This window comes from Tachypleus tridentatus, chromosome 11 (assembly GCF_004210375.1).
Source record: "Tachypleus tridentatus isolate NWPU-2018 chromosome 11, ASM421037v1, whole genome shotgun sequence".
NCBI lineage: Eukaryota > Metazoa > Arthropoda > Merostomata > Xiphosura > Limulidae > Tachypleus > Tachypleus tridentatus.
The window spans coordinates 69300429-69320722 of record NC_134835.1 but is presented as its reverse complement, the minus strand read 5'-3'; the positions used below and the strand labels follow the sequence as shown (position 1 = coordinate 69320722).

Here is a 20294-nt window from a genome sequence, read left to right as displayed (position 1 = left end):
GTGTAAAGACTTGGATATAGTTACAGAAGTGTACTTCACCATATCATCTTCGGCTTTACGGTTTGGCAGAATGGTGGTACAGATAAGCAAGCAGTTGTTAGTTAAATTTGTAAGTTCTGATTGGGTACATGAAATTAGCGTATACCATGTATCATGATGATGTATCATGTAAAGGAATAACAATTGACTAGTTGTACTCTGAATTTCCTGATCAGCAGATAAGCACATCTCCCAGCTGGTCTGATGTATGACATCCCATCTAGTGCATCTGTACCACAGTGTCCATAGGAATATGTGGAATTACTGTTTTTGCAATATTTTATGCACATCAATGTGTACATCAAACTGAGCAAAAAAAGATGTTACAACAAAGTACAAATAGGATGAATGTTTGAGCCCGGTAGATTGGTGTGGTGGTGGGACATACCTACGGCAAGTAACCAACTGGCCCTGGCTGAGCTTTTCATCTGTCATGAATTAACAACTCTTTGTCTGCCATTTGTTAAAGTACATGAAATAGATTTTTCATGGAGTGTGAGTATTTGGATTGGGAAATACAAGTACAAGAACAGTTTGTCCACTATGATAACTACCTAGGACATCAACACTGGCCTCTTAATCTTTATGGCTGGTTGTAATTATTTGATCTAAAGTTAGGATAGTTGGCTGGTTGATAAAATAATGAGTGCACAATACTTGGGATCCTTACTTTCTGAACTATTGAGTGGAACATGATAGCAAGACACTGGCTTAGTGTCAATTGTTTAACCTATCTAGTATATTATAGCAACATTTCTGCAGAATAAGTGATGTGATATTTGCCATGGTAACTAATGGTTGGTTTTGGCTGTTGCTGATTACTGTAAACTTTAATGCATTAATGTAAGGCGTTTACAGCCATCGTTTTCTGAACACTCAAGTAAAGTTTTGTAGTGATGTTGGTGGTTGTTCCTTTGAAGAAACTCCCTGGATGATCTTGTATGTTAGCTGATGCAATTTTCTCTTATTCTGTGGTGTCAACTCATTCCTGCGGGTTTTATAGATCAATGTCAATTATCGTGAAGTACAGTAAAAAAATTAGTTTATAAAATAACATATTCACATGGACCGTAAGGAATCTTTACAGAGTTCTATTATTTTAACATTGAGTATGATTACTTTTAGTTCGTTTCCGCTGTTTTTCTGTGTAATTTTCTCCTATTTTGAGTTTTATAATCCTCAATTTGTTTGTTTCGTAACTATGAATTACTTTTTACTACATACATACACCGCTGTATTACCGTATTACTGACTTCATTTTGTGTTACAATATAGCTTTTCTAGATTTTATTTCCTTATATTTAGTGCAGTTGATTTCTTGTTTGTTTGGAGTTAAGCAAAAAAGTACACAATGAGCTATCTGTGCTCTGCCCACCACGGGTATCGAAACCCAGGTTTTAGTGGTTTGAGTCCACAGGAATGCCTCTGTCACAGTTGGCTTCAAATTTCATTTTATGTTATGTACAATTTTATATTCATTCTGGTGATTTCCATTCGATTTTATTTATTTGAATTTATTCCTCTATAATTTTATTATTTTTATACTTTTAGCTTTATAATCAGTTTGATTTTAGTTTTCTTGTTTTTGAGTGGCTGTTAGAGCTTTTTTATGTTAAATATAAATTCCTATTATTTCTCTTTAAGTAATTGTTACTACATCTTGTATGTAGTATGAAGATATGATTCATAGACACCTGTACTACACTGATAAGATATTTAAATTTGGCTTTTAACGTTTAATCTTTAAGTCCTCACATAAAGATGAGGACGTATAGCAGTTAAAAACTATTCTATTTTATTTCTTTATAATAACAAAGGCTACGCATTGCTCCAAGTACAATCATGTATTTTTTTTTTATTCATGGAGGAGATCCAAATTTAGTTAACATCTACATAAACAATATGTAAAACCAAAAAGTAAGCTTTCATTAATCCTCTCCACAAGTTAAGGTTACATTTTACAGTGTGTGTGTGTGTGTGCGTGCGTTTTCTTATAGCAAAACCACATCCGGCTATCTGCTGAGTCCGCTGAGGGGAATCGAACCCCTGAATTTAGTGTTGTAAATTGGTAGACATACCGCTGTACCAGTGGGGGCTTTACAGTGTGGGTTATACTCATTTGTCCATGCTTCTATACCATTGCTACAGCAGTTTGTACAACCTAGTATTAGCTAGGATTTGAATATCTTGAATATCTACAATGGAAAGGAACACAGGTAGGTAATCTAGGATTGTAGGATGCTGCCCAAGACTTTGGTTCAATTTAAAAGTGCAGTATAAAAACAAACATTTTGGTTTTTATCAAATAGAGACAATTTTTCTGCCTTTATCTAGTGAAAACATCTTCCTTTACTTCAACAGCCATATTGTTCAAGTAAAACCCTAACGTACTATATGTACTTCAACAGCCATATTGTTCAAGTAAAACCCTAACGTATTATATGTACTTCAACAGCCATATTGTTCAAGTAAAACCCTAACGTATTATATGTACTTCAACAGCCATATTGTTCAAGTAAAACCCTAACGTACTATATGTACTTCAACAGCCATATTGTTCAAGTAAAACCCTAACGTACTATATGTTTGTTAAATGAAGAAATTTTGTTTTCTTTTACACAAATGCTTCTGTTTTTCCTTTGCACTACGTGTTCGTTTAATTCTCTGGCAATAAGTATTTTCATTTCCCATGTTATTGTAAAAATTAGTACTTAACTGTTGGATTCAACGTTTATATTTGAACCCCACGAGTCAGTGAATTAACAGAAGTAACACTTACATAACAGTAATGGTCTAACACGTTGATCTGTTTTCGCAAGTTTATTTCATGGAATTAATTTAGAGTTAATATTAACAATGGATTTGGGTGCTATAGCCTACAATCCGACAAGTAAAACTGCCTGTCGCAGTCTCCAGCCATTAGTGATGACCGATAGGATAAATAAAACTTACCATTCTTTAGCATCAGGAAGTGAAACCTAAACTAATAAGATTAAAGTATGATATACTGCTAGATACCAATACAGCATCTATTTTTCACACCAGAAATATTAAGTGTTGAGTAAATTTAAAATTATCTAATCTTGTGAACTTGTACACTCAATAACGTTTCATAAGATGCATATACAAATAATTAAGATTAACTTGTCATGTCCAGAAATTAAATAGTCACAAAGAAAATAATCTGTAAGGTATAAAGCGGAACTGCATTGCTTTAAGAGTATCTTACAAAGTAATATGAATAATAGTGTTTAACATTTATGTAGAATTTGCATGACATTTCTCATGAAGTAAGTAAAGTAATCACAATTAATCATTTGATATCTTGTAAGTAGAAATGTAACTATAATAACTAGCTTGCAGTAAAAATTAAAGCTATAGAATATTACTAATCTTGCATTTTATAAGTGTCTGTGAAAGTAACACATTTTAAAACAGAAGCGAAGGAATGTTAAAAGTGGTAAAGAAAAAAGTCTGAAACGTTTGAAAAGTCTGAACATTTGACAAAAATAATGATATTACCTTGACAAACGTATTTTGAAATCCCTCCCAGTGATACAGCGGTACTTCTGGAGACTTACAACACTAGAAACCGGGTTTCGATACCCGTGCTGGGCAGAATACAGATAACTCAGTTTGTAGCTTTGTGCTTAGCTACAAACAAACCTTAAATAAGAAGGTTCTATGGCGCTTAAACCGGGTTTTGATACCCGTAGTGGATACAGTAAGGAGAACCCATTGTGCAGTTTTGTGCTTAACAACAAACAAAAACTAATTTTTAAAATCCAACAGTTGAGTTTGATTATAAAATGTTTGTTTATTATTATACGTTTCTACCTTGTGTATGATAATTGTGTATTTCGTTGTATTCTAATTATTTAAACTAAATTTGTAATAATTATATCTTTCAAGTTTAATAGAACTAAGTTATTACTATCTTTATTTTCATAAACAAACCATTAGACCAAACATACAGGAAAAGCAATAACATGTTTCTAAACTAAACTGTGTTCTAAAACAGTGGTTATTATTTATAAATAAAACTGGTAATATCCCTCATGTTTGTTCTCAATAGTCTTGAGTGTGTGTGTGTTTTTTTTTATAGCAAAGCCACATCGGGCTATCTGCTAAGTCTACTGAGGAGAATCGAACCCCTGAGTTTAGCGGTGCAAATGCGTAGGCTTACTACTGTACCAACGGAAAAGTCTTGGAATTAGGAAGCCCAGTAGCTGTATTAATAAATGACACGCATTTTTATAACTCTAATAAATTATTCTAAAGGAAATTTTAACAGGTCTAACAGGCCTGATATAAATTTTCATCAAACTAATAATGAATCTAAAATGAGAAGAATGATTATTACTCTAGTAATAACATTTAAAACAGGAATTCCGAAAGCGTAATGAATTTCGAAGTTGGATTTTTAAAAGTTCAACAACATCAGTTGAAGTCTTATAAATCAGGCCAATGTTTATTTGAAAAGTTTAGTAGCATATTGTTTATCGGTTATAATATTCATTTCTTTTTATAAATAACGTGAAAACCATTCATTCCTTTAACTATTGAATTAACAAAATGACAAGCCTAAAGGTTAGTTTAACTATAAATGGTTCCCTCTCAAGAAAACAAAATGAATAAGTAATGGCATAAATGAGGTTAATTAATATATATTTATATAATTTCAAGAACTCTATAAGTGTTTTTTTTACGTGTATGTCGACGATTAAAGTCTTTTTAATTATTTATAGAACGTTTCTTTAATTATTAAACCAAAAAGTGGTTCAGTGATTTCGTCATGTACAGAAAACATACTTGCAAAAAAATTCAATTTTTTGAACAACAGTCTGTTGTTTATTCGATTTTGTTTGTATTATAAAAAATATTCACCGAAGCAGTTTCTTATTATAATCTAACAGACATGCATTAACTGTATTTTCTATAACACTCGAATATACCCTCTTGTGAATCAGTGGTAAGTTTAGGGACTTGCAACCCAAAAATTCAGAATTCCATTGCCACGGTGGACAGATTGTATGCAGCTTACTGTGTAGCTTTGCGCCAAAACAACAAAAGCTCTTCCACGTAGAAAGACAAAAATTTACATTAACACTTCATATCTCTGTATATAGTGCCACCAAGCACGGATATTGTATATCATAACTTCAGATACTTTTTGTGTCTCTCTATCTACATGACTTTAACTGAGGATACTATACATTATGATTTAAGATACATTTAGTGTCTGTCTGTATACATGGCCCCTAGCAAGGATGCTGCATTCATCTTGACTTTTGGTGCCACAAAACAAAATACTTGTGTATAATTACTTCCATTTTATAGGCCCGTTGCTTTTTTCGTAAATATAACCATGAGGAATACATTTGTTGTGGACACATACTAAACTTGAAAAATAAGTGTGTGTAAACAAGTGAAGCATACTCCCTCGTATGTTTAATAATGTTAATTAAAAATTCCGTGTTCAACCATGCGCTTTTTTAAGCTTAAAAGCAATTTTTCTACTTCACTGGTGTTATATTGCGATGTTGACAAAAAACACTCGCTGTCTTTTTGTCTTCGTGTATAATTGTCTGTCAACCGTCAACATATTTTCACGGAAATATAGCTTTACTGTGCTGAATATTTTAACACCTCTGGTTTCTATAGTTTTCTCGCCTGATGACGACAAAGATATTGCCTATTAACAACAATAGAGTGCAACGATCTGAAATTCCAGGTCGGGCGTCAATATCTTAATGGCGTCCAATTAATCTCCTCCTTGCTGGCACATATTTAGTTCTTTTTCTCGCCGTGCCTGCGATAGAGCAACTAACTGAGGTCGGAAATGACCAGATAATTTTGGATTTGGGAAGGCACTGTTGAAATTTGTTACGTGGTAATAAACACATTATGTATTGTAAGTACTTGTATATACCCACGTCATCTGAACTAAGCATTCATTGTCTATAACTCTATTGATGTTTTTTTGTTTTTAATGAGTAACTTATTATCACGAGAGTAATTATTTTTACTACATGATTTAATGAAACCAAAACATAAGTCATCAAACTAATTTACATGATTGTAACCGTTTTCAAAACAGCATTTCTTAAATGTACATACGAGATTTTTTTTACTGTAAAGCGCTTTCATAGCGCCCCCCGTTAGTACAGTCTACGGATTTACAACGCTAAAATCAGGGATTCGCTTCTCCTCGGTGGGCTCAGCAGATAGCCCGATGTAGCTTTGCTATAAAAAACAAACGCACGCTTTCGTAGCTCATGTAATAAACAAGTTGAAGTACTAATTACTTAATTGTTTTGTATAATTACTATTAGACTACTAACCATGGTAACAACTAATATTCATTCGTCAGTTTTACTTGTTAATAGTAAATGTTTAAATTCACTCGGTTCACTTGTTGTGGTGAGATTTTTTTTTCTCTTTATTTGCTACTTTCCAACACGCATCAACATTCTGCAACTAAACAACTAACATTGACTCCACTGTGAAGTTTCTGTATGTAGTAAATATTTATAGCATTTATTTTAAAACGTCAAACCTGAATCGTTTTTGTAAACTGCATAACTATAAATGTTCGATGGGAAAATAATATACATAATAGATATTTAATTCAATCTGTGAGAGCAGAGTTACAATATTTCCGGTGTTTTAGCTTTGAAAATTGGTCTATAATCTATAACAAAACTTTTTTTAAGTTTGAATGTTAAAACAATAGTTCGTGAATCAGGTATGCATGATTCTTTAAATAAGGATAATGAAAAATAATAGAGCACCGCAGCTTAAAAGTTTCTCCAATTTATTCTAGAAAATTTAAATTTTACATAATTACGTTTACAAATTAATCTATTCCCAAAATGCTACGAAAATAATTAGAAAACTAGTTCAAGATTTAATAATGTTTGAACTTATTATTTTTACCTTCTACAAGATAGATGATTGAAATTTTAATTGCTCTATAAGAAAAGAAGTTAATAAGCTTACTCTGTTAGTTTTCCAGTGGAGCTTAATAAAAGCGTGTGCTTTATCTTTTGACGTGTGTATAAATTACGAAAACAACTATATTCCATTCTTCGTAAATGTTTTTTGTTGTTGGTTTTATACTTATGGAACTGTCGATTCAAATAACGGGTTTATATTATGTTAATTTATGTATTAAACTTTTGTTTGTTTCAGAATTTCGCGCAAAGCTACACAAGGGTTATCTGCCGATGGCTGCCCCTCGTTCAGAACTTGTAGAAAAGATTGAAGACAACTAACAAACAGTCTGATCGAATATTGGGATTAGACCGTCACTTTTTTAACGCACTCGTGGCCTCAAATTGATCTAATTTTTGCGAAAACGAATCGCGATAATCTCTAATCACGCTTGACCTTTCCCAGAAGTTGAACGGGTGGAATGTGGAATAAACAATATGGAATAATCTGACTTGATATTATTATTATTTACAAGTCCCTGTCCTTTTAAAGTATATCTATTTGTTTTGGATAGTTGCGCAAAGCTGCATAATTTTGAACTCATAGTCTAAAAGGAAGACGGCTGGTCAATATCATCCATCATCAACTTTGGAACTGCTCTAACGAAACAGTGGAATTTAAATGCCGCTCTCATAATGCACTCACAACTCCAAAGTTCGAAGATTAGTTTTGAGATAACGGGATGTGAATTAGTGACGTATTTAAGTGGGGGTTAGAGGGGGCTCAGCCTCAAGATCCGTAGTCTTAATGGGGGCGCCCATTAATAATTTTATTCTATGTAAAATTAATAGCCCCTGGATCCACGTAACCTTAAATTCGCCATTGTTGCAAATCATGGACCCACCAACCACTAGGCTACGGCCAGCTTTTCAATTCAAGAAGATGGTTTCTTTAATCTTTAGGGCTAAATTAATTTTGATCGCTTATAATTTAAACCTTTGAATTAAAACATAAGATCTACAGAGCCACATAGAAAATAAAAAATACTGAAAACAACATAAAAAGAGAGCTTCTAGTTTGATCAACTATTTTAACTTTTAAAAAACAAGTAAAACTACCGTTTCAAACGTGAAACTAAAATATTAAAATTATTCAAGATTTTTTTTTTTTCACGCAAAACTACTTGAGGACTATCTGCGCTAGCCGTCCCTAATTTAGCAGTATAAGATTAGAGGGAAGGCAGCTAGTCATCACCGCCAACTCTTGGGCTACTCATTTATCAACGAATAGTGGGATTGACCGTCACGTTATAACGCACTCGCAACTGAAAGGACGAGCATGTTTGGCGCGACGGGAATTCGATCTCGCGATCCTCCGATTACGAGTTGAACGCCTTACTTAACCCATCTGGCCATGTCGGACCTCTATTCAAGAGAGATAATATTTTAATAATCATTCTTTATAAATACAAATAAAAACAGAGATAAAAAACAGAAAAGAGTAACTAAACCTAAACCCTAAACACATGACAGAACGCTGTGAAGTAGGAACCTCTTTGTTTGTTTTGAATTTTGCGCAAAGCTACAAGAGGGATGTCTGCGCTACCCGTCCCAAATTTGGCAGTGTAACACTAGAGGGAAGGCAGCTAATGTCGTAGATATATAGAGTAAAAATTTCGAATTTGTAATAAAAACCTGATGTTTTAGATGTTATTTGTTTTGTTATTTAATTCCATACAAAGCTAGCCGTCACTAATTTAGTAGTGTAAGACTAAAGGGAAATAGCTAGTCACCACCCACCGCCAAAGTCTTGGGCTACTCTTTTACATTATAATGCTCCCACAGCTGAAAAGGCGAGGATGTTTGGTGCGACGGGGGTTCGAACCTCTGACCCTCGGATTACGAGTCGAGGACTTTAAACACCTGGCCATGCCGGGCCAGGTTTTGACATACAGAACAAAAAGGAGCATTTGTAATAAAGGTCTAATATATTAGGTATACAGAGGGTAGAATTTTGAAAACAAAAATATTATATTGAAAAACAAAAAGTATGTTTAACTTATATAAAAGTAACACTAAAACAAACATTCTATTCTTGACATTTGCTTAACTATAAAACATTTTATAAATGTAAATATACGTAAAACTCTTATTCACTCAATTCTGAGAATAACATTTGTTTGATAAAAATCCCAACAAAATTTGTGTTGAAAACAACAAATGCAAGCAGAAATATATGTATCCTACACATGTAAAGTTACATACAAACAATGTAATAATATTATAGGCCTAATAATAAGGTATTCGTTTGTTTTGGAATTAAGCACAAAGATACAAAATGGGCTATCTGTGCTCTGCTCACCACGATTATTAAAATCCCGTTTCTCGTGTTGTGAGTCTGCATACACACCGCTGTACCACTGGGAGACACTTCAAAAGGAAGAAATAAAAATATTTGTTGCTCTTAATTTTAGTTTTATTTACTCTCAAAACAGGACGCTTTCAGGCACTTTGCGCAAGTACATTTAGTAAAAATTAACTGTACTTATCGCAAGACGTTACTCCCCAGTGGCACAGTGGTATGTCTGCAGACTCGCCCCGCTATAAACAGCGTTGCGATACGTATGGTGGGCAGAGCACAGATAGCCCGTTGTGTATCTTTGTGCTTAATTCCAAAACAAACAAATACCGTATTATTAGGCCTATAATATTATTACATTGTTTGTGTGTAACTTTACATGCTTAAGATACAAATATTTTTGTTTGCATTTGTTGTTTTCAACGCACATTTTGTTGGGTTTATATCAAACAAATGTTCTTCTCAGCACTGAGTAAATAAATTTATACATATATATTTGCATTTATAAGATTTTTTTTTTGGTTAAGCAAATGTCAATACTAGAATGTTCATTTTAATGTTATATGTATATAATAAATTAAACATAGTTTATATTTTTCAATGTAACATTTTTGTCTTCAATATTTGCCCTCTGTACACCTAAGATAATAGACCTTTATTACAAATATTCTGTTTTTGTTATGTATATATAAAACTAATAGGTCTTTGTTACAAACTCGTAATTTTTACTATATATATTTACGACATTAAATCTTTGTTATAACTTTTTATTCTGTATATCTAAGACAGTAATTCTTTGTTACAAATGTTCAGTTTTATTCTGTTTTTCTAAATTACCTTCGAACCTTGCACTGTAAAACAATCCTTATGTACGTGTGTTGTGTGCATGCATCAAAAGATAAGTGGACCGAGGGAATAAAAGTGCTATATTTTAAAACACGTGAACAAAACGACGGTTATCCATGTTTTGATGGGACACTAAATGTTTTATCACATGTTCAAAAGTAGAGTTATTTCACCAATCACTTGTGTAAAAAGAAATTTACAGTTTGATTTAAAATTCACAGCATCGAATGAGCAAGTGTGGTTTATATGCAATAAAAACATTTAGTAGAAATACAGCGAAGAGTTAACTTGTAGAAGAAGTAGTGAAATGGTTCGGTTGTGAAGGGAAAGTATATAATACATCATCTTGTGAAATGGAAAAAATATATATGAAGATTTAATAAAATCACTGTTTAACGAAGTTGGTTTTCCTGACACATGGAGTCTGAAGATGGAGATGGTTTCTTAAAGTTGTGACAGTTTTGAAGTATCTTTAAAAGTTTATCGTTAAGAACAACCAGATGTCACTACACGTTCCACAATTGTATAAACGCTTGTCATATGCAATGTAATTGCATCTTACTTTCATTCCACTTTCGTTAATAAGCGCACAAAGCTTGAACGTGTCACAGTTTTTGTGCTATCACTGTTAATTTTTAAGTACCATCAGTAACAACATTACTTCGTTGTTTACACTTGCATGAACAAATCTTGTTGAGTGAACTTTGATTTAATCAAAAGGAGGAACGTTGGAGATTAAGTACTCGTGATTCTCAAGGATTACTATGTTGTCCACATACGTTGTCACTTTGAGTAATTCAAAGAAAATTACCTAAGAAAGATTGTTTGTTTGCTTGCTTTTGAATTTCGCGAAAAGCTACACGAAGACTCTCTGCACTAGCCGTACTAATTTAGCAGTGTAAGACTAGAGGAAAGCCAGCTAATCATCACTACCCACCACCAATTCTTGGGCTACTCTTTTACTAAGGAACAGTGGGATTGACAGTCACATTATAACCGCTACTTAAGAAGGAAAATTGATTATTATTATACTTGAAAAGAGGGAATTCGATTAACTTTGTAAATCAAAAAGGCAGTGGAAATGTTCTTGGTCAAGATTAGTATTTTATCCATCTTCAGAAAACTTTATGCTGGAAATGTGCATATAGAGATGTCGGTAAAAAAGGATTGGACGATTGCTATTATGCAATGATCTAAATTAATTGTTAGAGTACTGCAAGCAGTATTGATGACACGGAATAGTTTCAATGATTTATATATTTTTAGAATAAATGGTAAAAATTGAAATTATCGATCTTATCTTGCAATGTTCTCGAACGGAACTACTCATATAATTGTGTATTGTATCGGTTAAGTGAAGAGAGTGTGGAACTATCGGGCTAATAGTAACAATTTGGAATACGTAAGGAACTAACTACTAGCAGTCTGGCTTTTTTATTACCTCGTGCTACCAGTGAACGTAAGTGAAGTAACTGACCACCACAACGTTTTTAACATTCTCAGTTTTTTTTTATGTATGCTGATAATGTCCTCAGTACAATTAGTGTATTTCTCGATGGAACTGGTATAGTTACGTACGAGTTAAACTTCAGGGAAGGCACTAACACTGTCAGAGATTTTTATCAGTTCCCGCATTCTGTGATTTTGATTTAACAAACACATGCACTTATTGCCAGTTAAACGCAGGAGAGACAATAACTCTGCTTGAGATATTCTGTTGCCTGCTGTGTCCTCAATTGAACTGTTTTGTCAGGTTATTGTGAGAGCTAAACGTAGAAGAAATTAAACAGCATCAGAGTTATTTATCAATTTCTGTTGTGGCGCCACGGATCTTGCGCATTAGTCACTAGGATTGTACTAGCGCAGTAAATTGAGTTGAACTGGAACATAATCAAAATTTGCAATGTAGGTACTTTATCATAACATAACTAATTTTAAAACTTAACAACGCGTTAAAAGAAGGATGTATTATTTTTGCCACTAATAAATTCTGTGTGAAGAAAATTTTGCGATGAACCACACGCCACCTGTTTTCGAAACACAGGTCAGGATATATTGCAGATATTTGAATAGTCTCAATATGAAATAAATCTTTGTAATTCACTTTTATATAAAAAGGTTGTTACTTCACTTGTCATTTGAGGTTTTAAATAAAATGTTTTATGATACACTTTTATTTAAACTAGCTAAGTAGCATTGCTACTACTCCTAATTACAAGTTACTGTTTTATACTTATGTGTATAATAATTCCACTTTAAAAGTAAATTCTCACGTTATTATAGCGTGAGATTGTGATCTCTCTCTATTTTGTCTTACTTTACGTTTAATAAATCCTTTAATAAATTATAGTGCCAGGTTGCGGTTTCACTGTATTATGGCCTATCATACGTTTAATACATTCTGATGTAATTATAGTGTTAGATTGTCATTTCACAGTATTGTAGCCTAACTTGCGTGTTATTAATCCTGACATCTTATATACCCAGCTTCTTTTTGTTCTTGATGTAGATATAATAGGATGAAACAGTAAAGTGTTTTTGCAGTAACAACGTCTTGCTGCGAAATATGAAAATTAGTTATTTTAAAAAATAACAGCGTAAATACTAATTTTTTTACTTTAAAGGAATACCAACAGTACATATTTTCAGAACTGTTTTGGTCTTCAGAATACAAGACGTCTTGGTCGCTATTACTATTATTAATTGTGAAATTGACAGGACCTTTTCATGTTGTGGGGCCTTGCATGGTCAGGGGGGTTAAGGCACTCAACTCGTAATCGGAGGGTCGCGGGTTCGAATTTCCGACGCACCAAACATGCTCGCTCTTTCAGCTGTGGGGGCGTTAAAAAGTGACGGTCAATCCAACTATTCGTTGGTAAAAGAGTAGCCCAAGAGTTGGCGGTGATGACTAGCTGGCTTCTCTCTAGTTTTACACTGCTAAATTAAGGACTGCTAGTGCAGATAGCTCTCGTGTAGCTTTGCGCGAAATTCAAGAACAAATAAAACAATTACGTTGTTGTCATGGCAACCGTAATACCGGTATTTTTCAGAATACTGAGTGAACCGATGTGAAAACCTGAATATTTTCATTCCTTAGTGTGAAGTTTAATGGTGCAGAGGCGAAAAATAAGAAGCCAATACCATTATGCTCGAGCTTCATCGCATATCTTATTTTATGACAGAAGTTCTCTTCATCATGTTTAGGATAGTTATTGATTTATTGCGTTTTCATTTAGAGATTCATCAATCTTAGTTGGTAGACCTCTTACTTTTGCTTCAACTTTGTTTTTAAAATTATCGTTTAATGGAGCTAGAATCAGTATATTTTGTTATTTGTTATAAAGCACAATATGCTATCTGAGTTGTGACCATCGCAGAAATCAAGCACCAGATTTTAATGTTATAAGCTCTCACGTTTACAGCTGAACCATTTGTTTGTTTGTTTTGGAATTTCGCACAAAGTTACTCGAGGTCTATCTGTGCTAGCCGTCCTTAATTTAGCAGTGTAAGACTAGGAGTAAGGCAGCTAGTCATCACCACCCACCGCCAACTCTTGGGCTACTCTTTTACCAACGAATAGTGGGATTGACCGTCACATTATAACGCCCCCACGGCTGAAAGGGCGAGCATGTTTGGCGCGACCGGGATGCGAATCCGCGACCCTCAGATTACGAGTCGCACGCTTTAACACGCTTGACCATGCCTGGCCTCAGCTGAACCCCCAGCGGGATCTTTGAATTAGTTAACTTCATTTGATATCTTTGCCACGTATTTTTATGTTTGGCAACTGAATCTTAAATACGCGTTTGTGTTTTCAAACTGTCAGGTATTTAATAAGCGAATGTATATAAAAAAAATTCCAAGTGATGCAGTGTCTGTAAAAGCCGTTTATTTTTAACCATAATTTTTTAAATTGTGAACACGGAGTAAAAAAAGTGACAGGCGTCATTTTAGGCAAGTCTTGATTATTTGCTGTCATTTATTCACTATGGCACTTGATGTAAATGCTTTCATTTCACGCCGTATTGAAAAAAAACAAAAAACACAACTAGTCCTCCATTTGAAAAAAAAAAGCCACCATAACGTGAAACTCATTACTAAATTTCGACCACCAGGTTTCGTCTCTCATATCAACTGTTATTTAAGAACCGCAAATTGCCACCAGCTGCACTTTTATCCCCACATGATAACTTAATAGATCACAACACAATAGGTAGTGCTCAATTCGTATCATTATATATGTTTATAGAAGCATCTGATATACAATAGTTGTCCAAGACTTTTTATTTTTAATTTTGAGGATGGATGTTTATTTTTAGGAAGGGAGAGAACAATACTTTCAAGTTTTCCATTAAAAAAAAGTCGTATCTTTTGAAAGACTGTATTCATTTCGTAACTTTACATTATAAACATAGCCTCAATATAATTACATAAATATATATATGCGACATTATTTTCTTAGACTAAATCAAAATGGTTTAATAACAACGTTTCACGTATTTGTATCGGAACCCCAGTTCAGATTGAAAACGACGCATGGATTATAAACATGTTTTACATGGCAGGTACTTTTAATTTTAATGTTTATTTTAAATTAATACCTTGCATTTGATTTATGTTTTATTTCCCAGTTTGCTTCGAGTGTGAGTGTTTTGTTGTTGTTTTTTTATTTCGCGCAAAGCTACACGAGGGCTATCTGCGCTAGCCGTCCCTAATTTAGCAGTGTAAGACTAGAGAGAAGTACCTGCCAACGAATTAACTTTAATACTGAAAGTATAATTGTATTATACATATATATATTATACTTAAAAGTTTATTTTATATAATTTATATATATAGGCATTAGATTATAACCCAAACAGATCGCACGATCTCAATGTAGTTGAAAAACAGGAAAACTTTAAATAATTTTAAACGTTTTCGAGAGTTTTTGTTTGTTCATTTTTTATCATGGAGAAAGGAAAATTGCAGTTATTAATTGCTTGTATGGTTTTGGCATCTCTCCAGAAAACGCAATAACCCGTATAATATAATAACTATAATACTCAACAGGTGTCGCCATATTAAAGACGTTCAGAAACAAACGACTTATGTCTTTAAAATCTGTTGTATGGATACCACAGCAAAGATCACCAAGAGTATATCTAGCTGCATAACATTTCCTGTAATATGACTATATATATGCAACGGAGGACAGTACGTTGCGATGATTAAAAATAATGATTGCAAAAAAGAATAAAAACAGCAATTTATTTGTATAAATAATTTTCTTGTTCACATACAAGTAGATTATTCTGGTTTATTACAAAATGTCTTTGTATACGTATCTGTCAGCACCGGAAAGACCCAGTCCTACATATTCGTTCCATGAAACACAAAATAAGTTTGTAATTTCATAAAATTATTTTCACTTACCATGACTGAAATAAAGTGATATTTTTTTCTTATTCAGAAAGAAAGCAAAGAAAAAAACGATAATTTTGCTAAGAAACGTAATTCAAGTAACAAATATGAGCTAAAGCTATTATTTATAAATATTTTTATTATTGTGAAACATAAAACTAAGCACTTATTTTTGTCTCTCGCTGGAACAACGGTAAGTATTTGGATTTACAACGTTAAAATCAGGGGTTCGTATCCTCTCGGTGGATTCAGCAGATACCCATATGTGGCTTTGCTATAAGAAACACACGTGCACTTATTTTTATATAAAAGTATATTTCATATATTAATTATTTTAAAACACCTGATAAAAGCTGGTCTACATTTTACATCACTAAGCTGTCACTGTTAATTTTTCGTCTGAAAGTTCGCAGTACACAAACTCAAGTTTACCCTGATTTGGATGTAATGAACACAACAATAAACTTTGCTTGATAGAGATTAAACCCTGGTGGAAAAGGCTGGCATTAAGTCGCTAACAGTAAGCTCGATATGAAAAGAGAGATAATCTTCTGTTTTTTGTAACCAAATTTGCCTGTCATAGATTTTACTGGTCTTACGGGAACACCTAGGACGGAGGTTAAGGATTGAACTGGGTTTTAATACTGTCCTTCTAACCAGCACTCCAGTAGTTTGTCTCTCAAAGGAGGAGAGGGTTTCAACTTAAAAAATATTCAATTACTTTTAAAACTAGATTTGTGTAAATAAACTTGGTGTCTGGTAGAACTTGCTCGTCCAAACACCTAGCAACAAGGGTTCAGTTGAAATATAGATTCTTACTATGAGATGGGTTTTGATAGAGCTCAGTCGTCCTGGTTAGCCTCTTTGATAGAGGGAGGAGTAGGTGAGTTTAAATATAGTTTTTAACAGTTAATTTGGCCCTTAATTCATTTAATAATCTCCATATAGCATCAAGTACAAAAAAGGTTAAGGTAGAATTAAATCCAAGTTTTCTCATGTTTTTTTTTCATAAATATATTTCAGTTTTTTTAAGGGAAACTTTCAATAAAAACTGACTGAAATAGTTTCAAATCCAGTTTCTCCTCATTATCTTGTTCATTGGATGTTACTCGCCGGTAATAATTTTTATTGGACGAAATCTAAAATTAACATCTTATGAATACTTGTGTCTTCAGGGGAACTTTTTGAGAAAATGTTCAGTGGAGGATTTAGAGAATTTTAGATAAATGGATACGTGCAATGTTTGTTTTACTCAGGATGTTTTTATGAAGATCTAATAAGAATATTCGTTATAAGTGTAGCTGAAGTGTATATAATTAAACAAACGTTTGTGATTTTTAATGTCAGTTAGCCCTGACTTCTCTTTACCATCACTTTTACGCAAAAAGAAAGATCTAATCACGAAATTGTAAATACATACTAAATTCAGAATTCATCGGTCACTTACTTTGAGTGATAGAATGTCCAAGCATGCAAAAAATAATATCTAGCACATTTGAAGGCTTTTAGACTTTTATATAATTTTAGCGTTAATATAGAGTTTTCTGTAACAAGTCATTACACCTATGGGCATTTTTATCTAACGGTAAATTCTCTTTTATTTTTTGGTGGTGCAAGAAATACCTTATAATTAAGAATCTACGCCGGCTCCTCTCTTTCGTGCATGGGTTAAGGTGTTCGACTCGTAATCTCAGAGTCGCAGGTTCGAATCCCCGTAGCACCAAACGCGATCGCCCTTTCAGCCGTGAGGGCGTTGTAAAGTGACGGTCAATCCCACTATTCGCTGGTAAAAGAGTAGTCCAAGGGTTGGCGATGGGTGGTGATAATTTGCTGCCTCCCCTTCAGTCTTACACCGCTAAATTAGGGACGACTAGCGCAGATAGCCCTTGAGTAGCTTTGCGCAAAATTCAAAAACAAACAAACAATCTTTCGTACATCAGCTATTTCTTAGTCATATCAGCATTCAGTTTGGAAACTTTTATTGTATTACTTGAATTTTTTTTTTTTAGTGTAGGTTCCTGGTGAATTAGTGGGAACCTTCCGGAATTACAATGCTAATATTCGGGGCTCGATTCTATGGAGTGAACAGACCCCAGATAGCCTATTGTATGACATTGGTTAAAAAGAAAAACCTTCGATATTTAACAATTAAAACAAACCATATGCCTATACGACATGTCAGAATACACATAAAAATACTTCGAAACTCAAACACTAATTAAATACAAATATTTTAATGTCCCTAACAAGTTTTTCGTTAGAACAGTTCACAAAATAAGAAGCCAGTTTCATAACAAAGTGAGTTATAATCCGAATCAACAGGCTCGACATGGCCAAGTGGTTAGGGGCGATCGACTCGTAATCTAAAGATCACGGGTTCGAATCCCCGTCACATCAAATTTTCTCCTTCTTTTAGCTGTGGGGGTGTTATAATATGACAGTCATTCCTACTATTCATTGGCAAAAAAGTAGCACCAGAGTTGGCGGTGGGTGGTGGTGACTAGTCTTACACAACTAAATTAGGGACGGCTAGCGCAGATAGCCCTTGTGTATCTTTGCGTGAAACTCAAAAACAAACAAACGATCCTAATGAACCCAACACTACTTAAATACACACAAAAACAACCTAATAAGGTAATTAGTGGTGCAACTTCATTCCATGATAACCTAAACATTCCCCTTAAAGAAACGTGGGAACGATTAGCACACAAATACAACATAAATATCCTTAAGGGTTTGTGTTATTCTCCAAAACAAAAAATAGTAAGAAACCTATATGACGAACTTGTACAACCAGGAGGCATATACACGATACGCTGTAATAATTGTTTCGTTTTCTGTGCAGGTAAAAAATTAAACACGCGAATAAAAGAACACCAAAAAACCGCCTCACACGTAAATTACTATATGCAATCCAATCACCATACATTTTCCGAACATAATATCTCATATTAAAACAGGAACCTAACACAAGCAAAATGGCAGAATACTTAATAATTAAAACAGATAACCCCATAGGCATAAACATTATTGAACATCTCTTTATTTCCACACACTTTCCATCTATTTACATCTTTATATAAGTAATTATACCTCTTATTTTAGGTACTGTTACCATCTTAACATACGACGTTCATTAATGGAATGTCTTTCACCTTCGATTTTACATAAGCTCACACATGCCTCTTCTGCCATACCGTTAGTTTTCATAGTAATATTCAAAAATAATTTTTCTGTGTTCTGCTTGAAAATTATCGAACTAGTGGTCACAGCGTACTTAACGCCAAATATTTCTAACTATAAACTGTAAGTTGAAAATGCATTTAAATATATACTTATTCTTGTGATAATATTATATGTTTATATCATGTTCTACAAATCTTATCGCGTTAAAACTATAAATAAGAAAAACAGATAAAAATATATTGTGCGTTTATAAAATATTGCATAAGCAATGGTAGGTAAATCTCTTTATTATTATTAAGTCAAAGGTAACGCATATCGCTGACAAACCTGCTACATATTCTCTCCTCCATTGAGGTGACAGCTCGTGGTATTTCATAATATGAAGTGTTAAAATCAATGCCTATTTAAACATTCATATAGTACAAAAAAACAGGATGTGCAGAATGTTCCGCATAGATATGAATGTTTTGATAATGTTCGTTATTCACTGCTTTTTCTAAGTCACGCAGTGAACAGAAATTATACATTCGCTGCTTTACATAGTACGTCAATTTTAAGGAGATTCCATTCTGGTGGGAGTGGCAGAACGAATATTTCAAATTATCTCTCTCTTTTGCCATCTGTCAATTAACTAACATAAAAAGTAAATTAATTGCACCACGTTCAGACTTTAAAGGTCCAGCCAGCTGTGACAATATTTTTTTCTCGAATTCTGTAACTAGCTAATTCTCCAAAGTCCAGGTCCCCAGTGGTTCAAGGATAAGTTTAAAGGGTTATAACGCAAAAAAATAAAGTTTCAATACCCATGATGGGCAACGCACAAATGATTTATTTTGTAGCTTTGCGCTTAACAACAAACAAACCAAAGTTCAGCTGGATGGAGTACCATAAATAGGCTGAGTGAACTGGAACATGTTGACGTGTATATGTCCGCAAAGTTCCTCACTTCTTTTATTATTATTGTTCAAAAATATCACATTACCTTTCTTCTGTGTGCATTTTTTTTTATCAATTCACATCCATTTTAAAGTTACAGCTAATTGTTTCTTCTGTTTTCATCAACTGATGGAGTAGGTGTCACAAAGTTTCTTTGTCGAAAAGAAATCAGCTATATCACGTCTTATCGCTAAGATATGAGTGTTTAAATTACACTATACCGTGTTGCACGCTGTGGTGATATCTAATAAATGATACACTTTTAATTTATTCTAAACGTGTAGTTAAACAAAACCATAACACTAAGATACTAGATTGTGATATATACCTGCTCTAATTATAATCAATTATTAATTGCTTAAACAAAACATATTTTTTGGTAAAAGGATAGCCCAAGAGTTGGCGGTGGGTGGTGTTGGATAGTTTCCTTCCTTATAGCCTATCGCTTTAAAATTAGAGACGGCTAGCGTAGAGAGCCAGCCCTCAAGTAGCATTTAGCAAAAATTCAAGCGAAAAACAAAGAAATATACACATAAATAACATTTTAATAAAACTAGAAACAGGTTTTAAGTTAAATCTTCAAAATATAG

At 33.5% G+C, this 20294-nt stretch overlaps 1 protein-coding gene across 7 annotated transcripts in view; it reads left to right on the top strand.

The window, feature by feature from the left end:
- Nucleotides 1-20294, top strand: part of LOC143232394 (guanine nucleotide exchange factor DBS) — a 151335-nt gene that overhangs the window by 28213 nt on the left and 102828 nt on the right. The gene's annotated exons all lie outside the window — the stretch shown is intronic.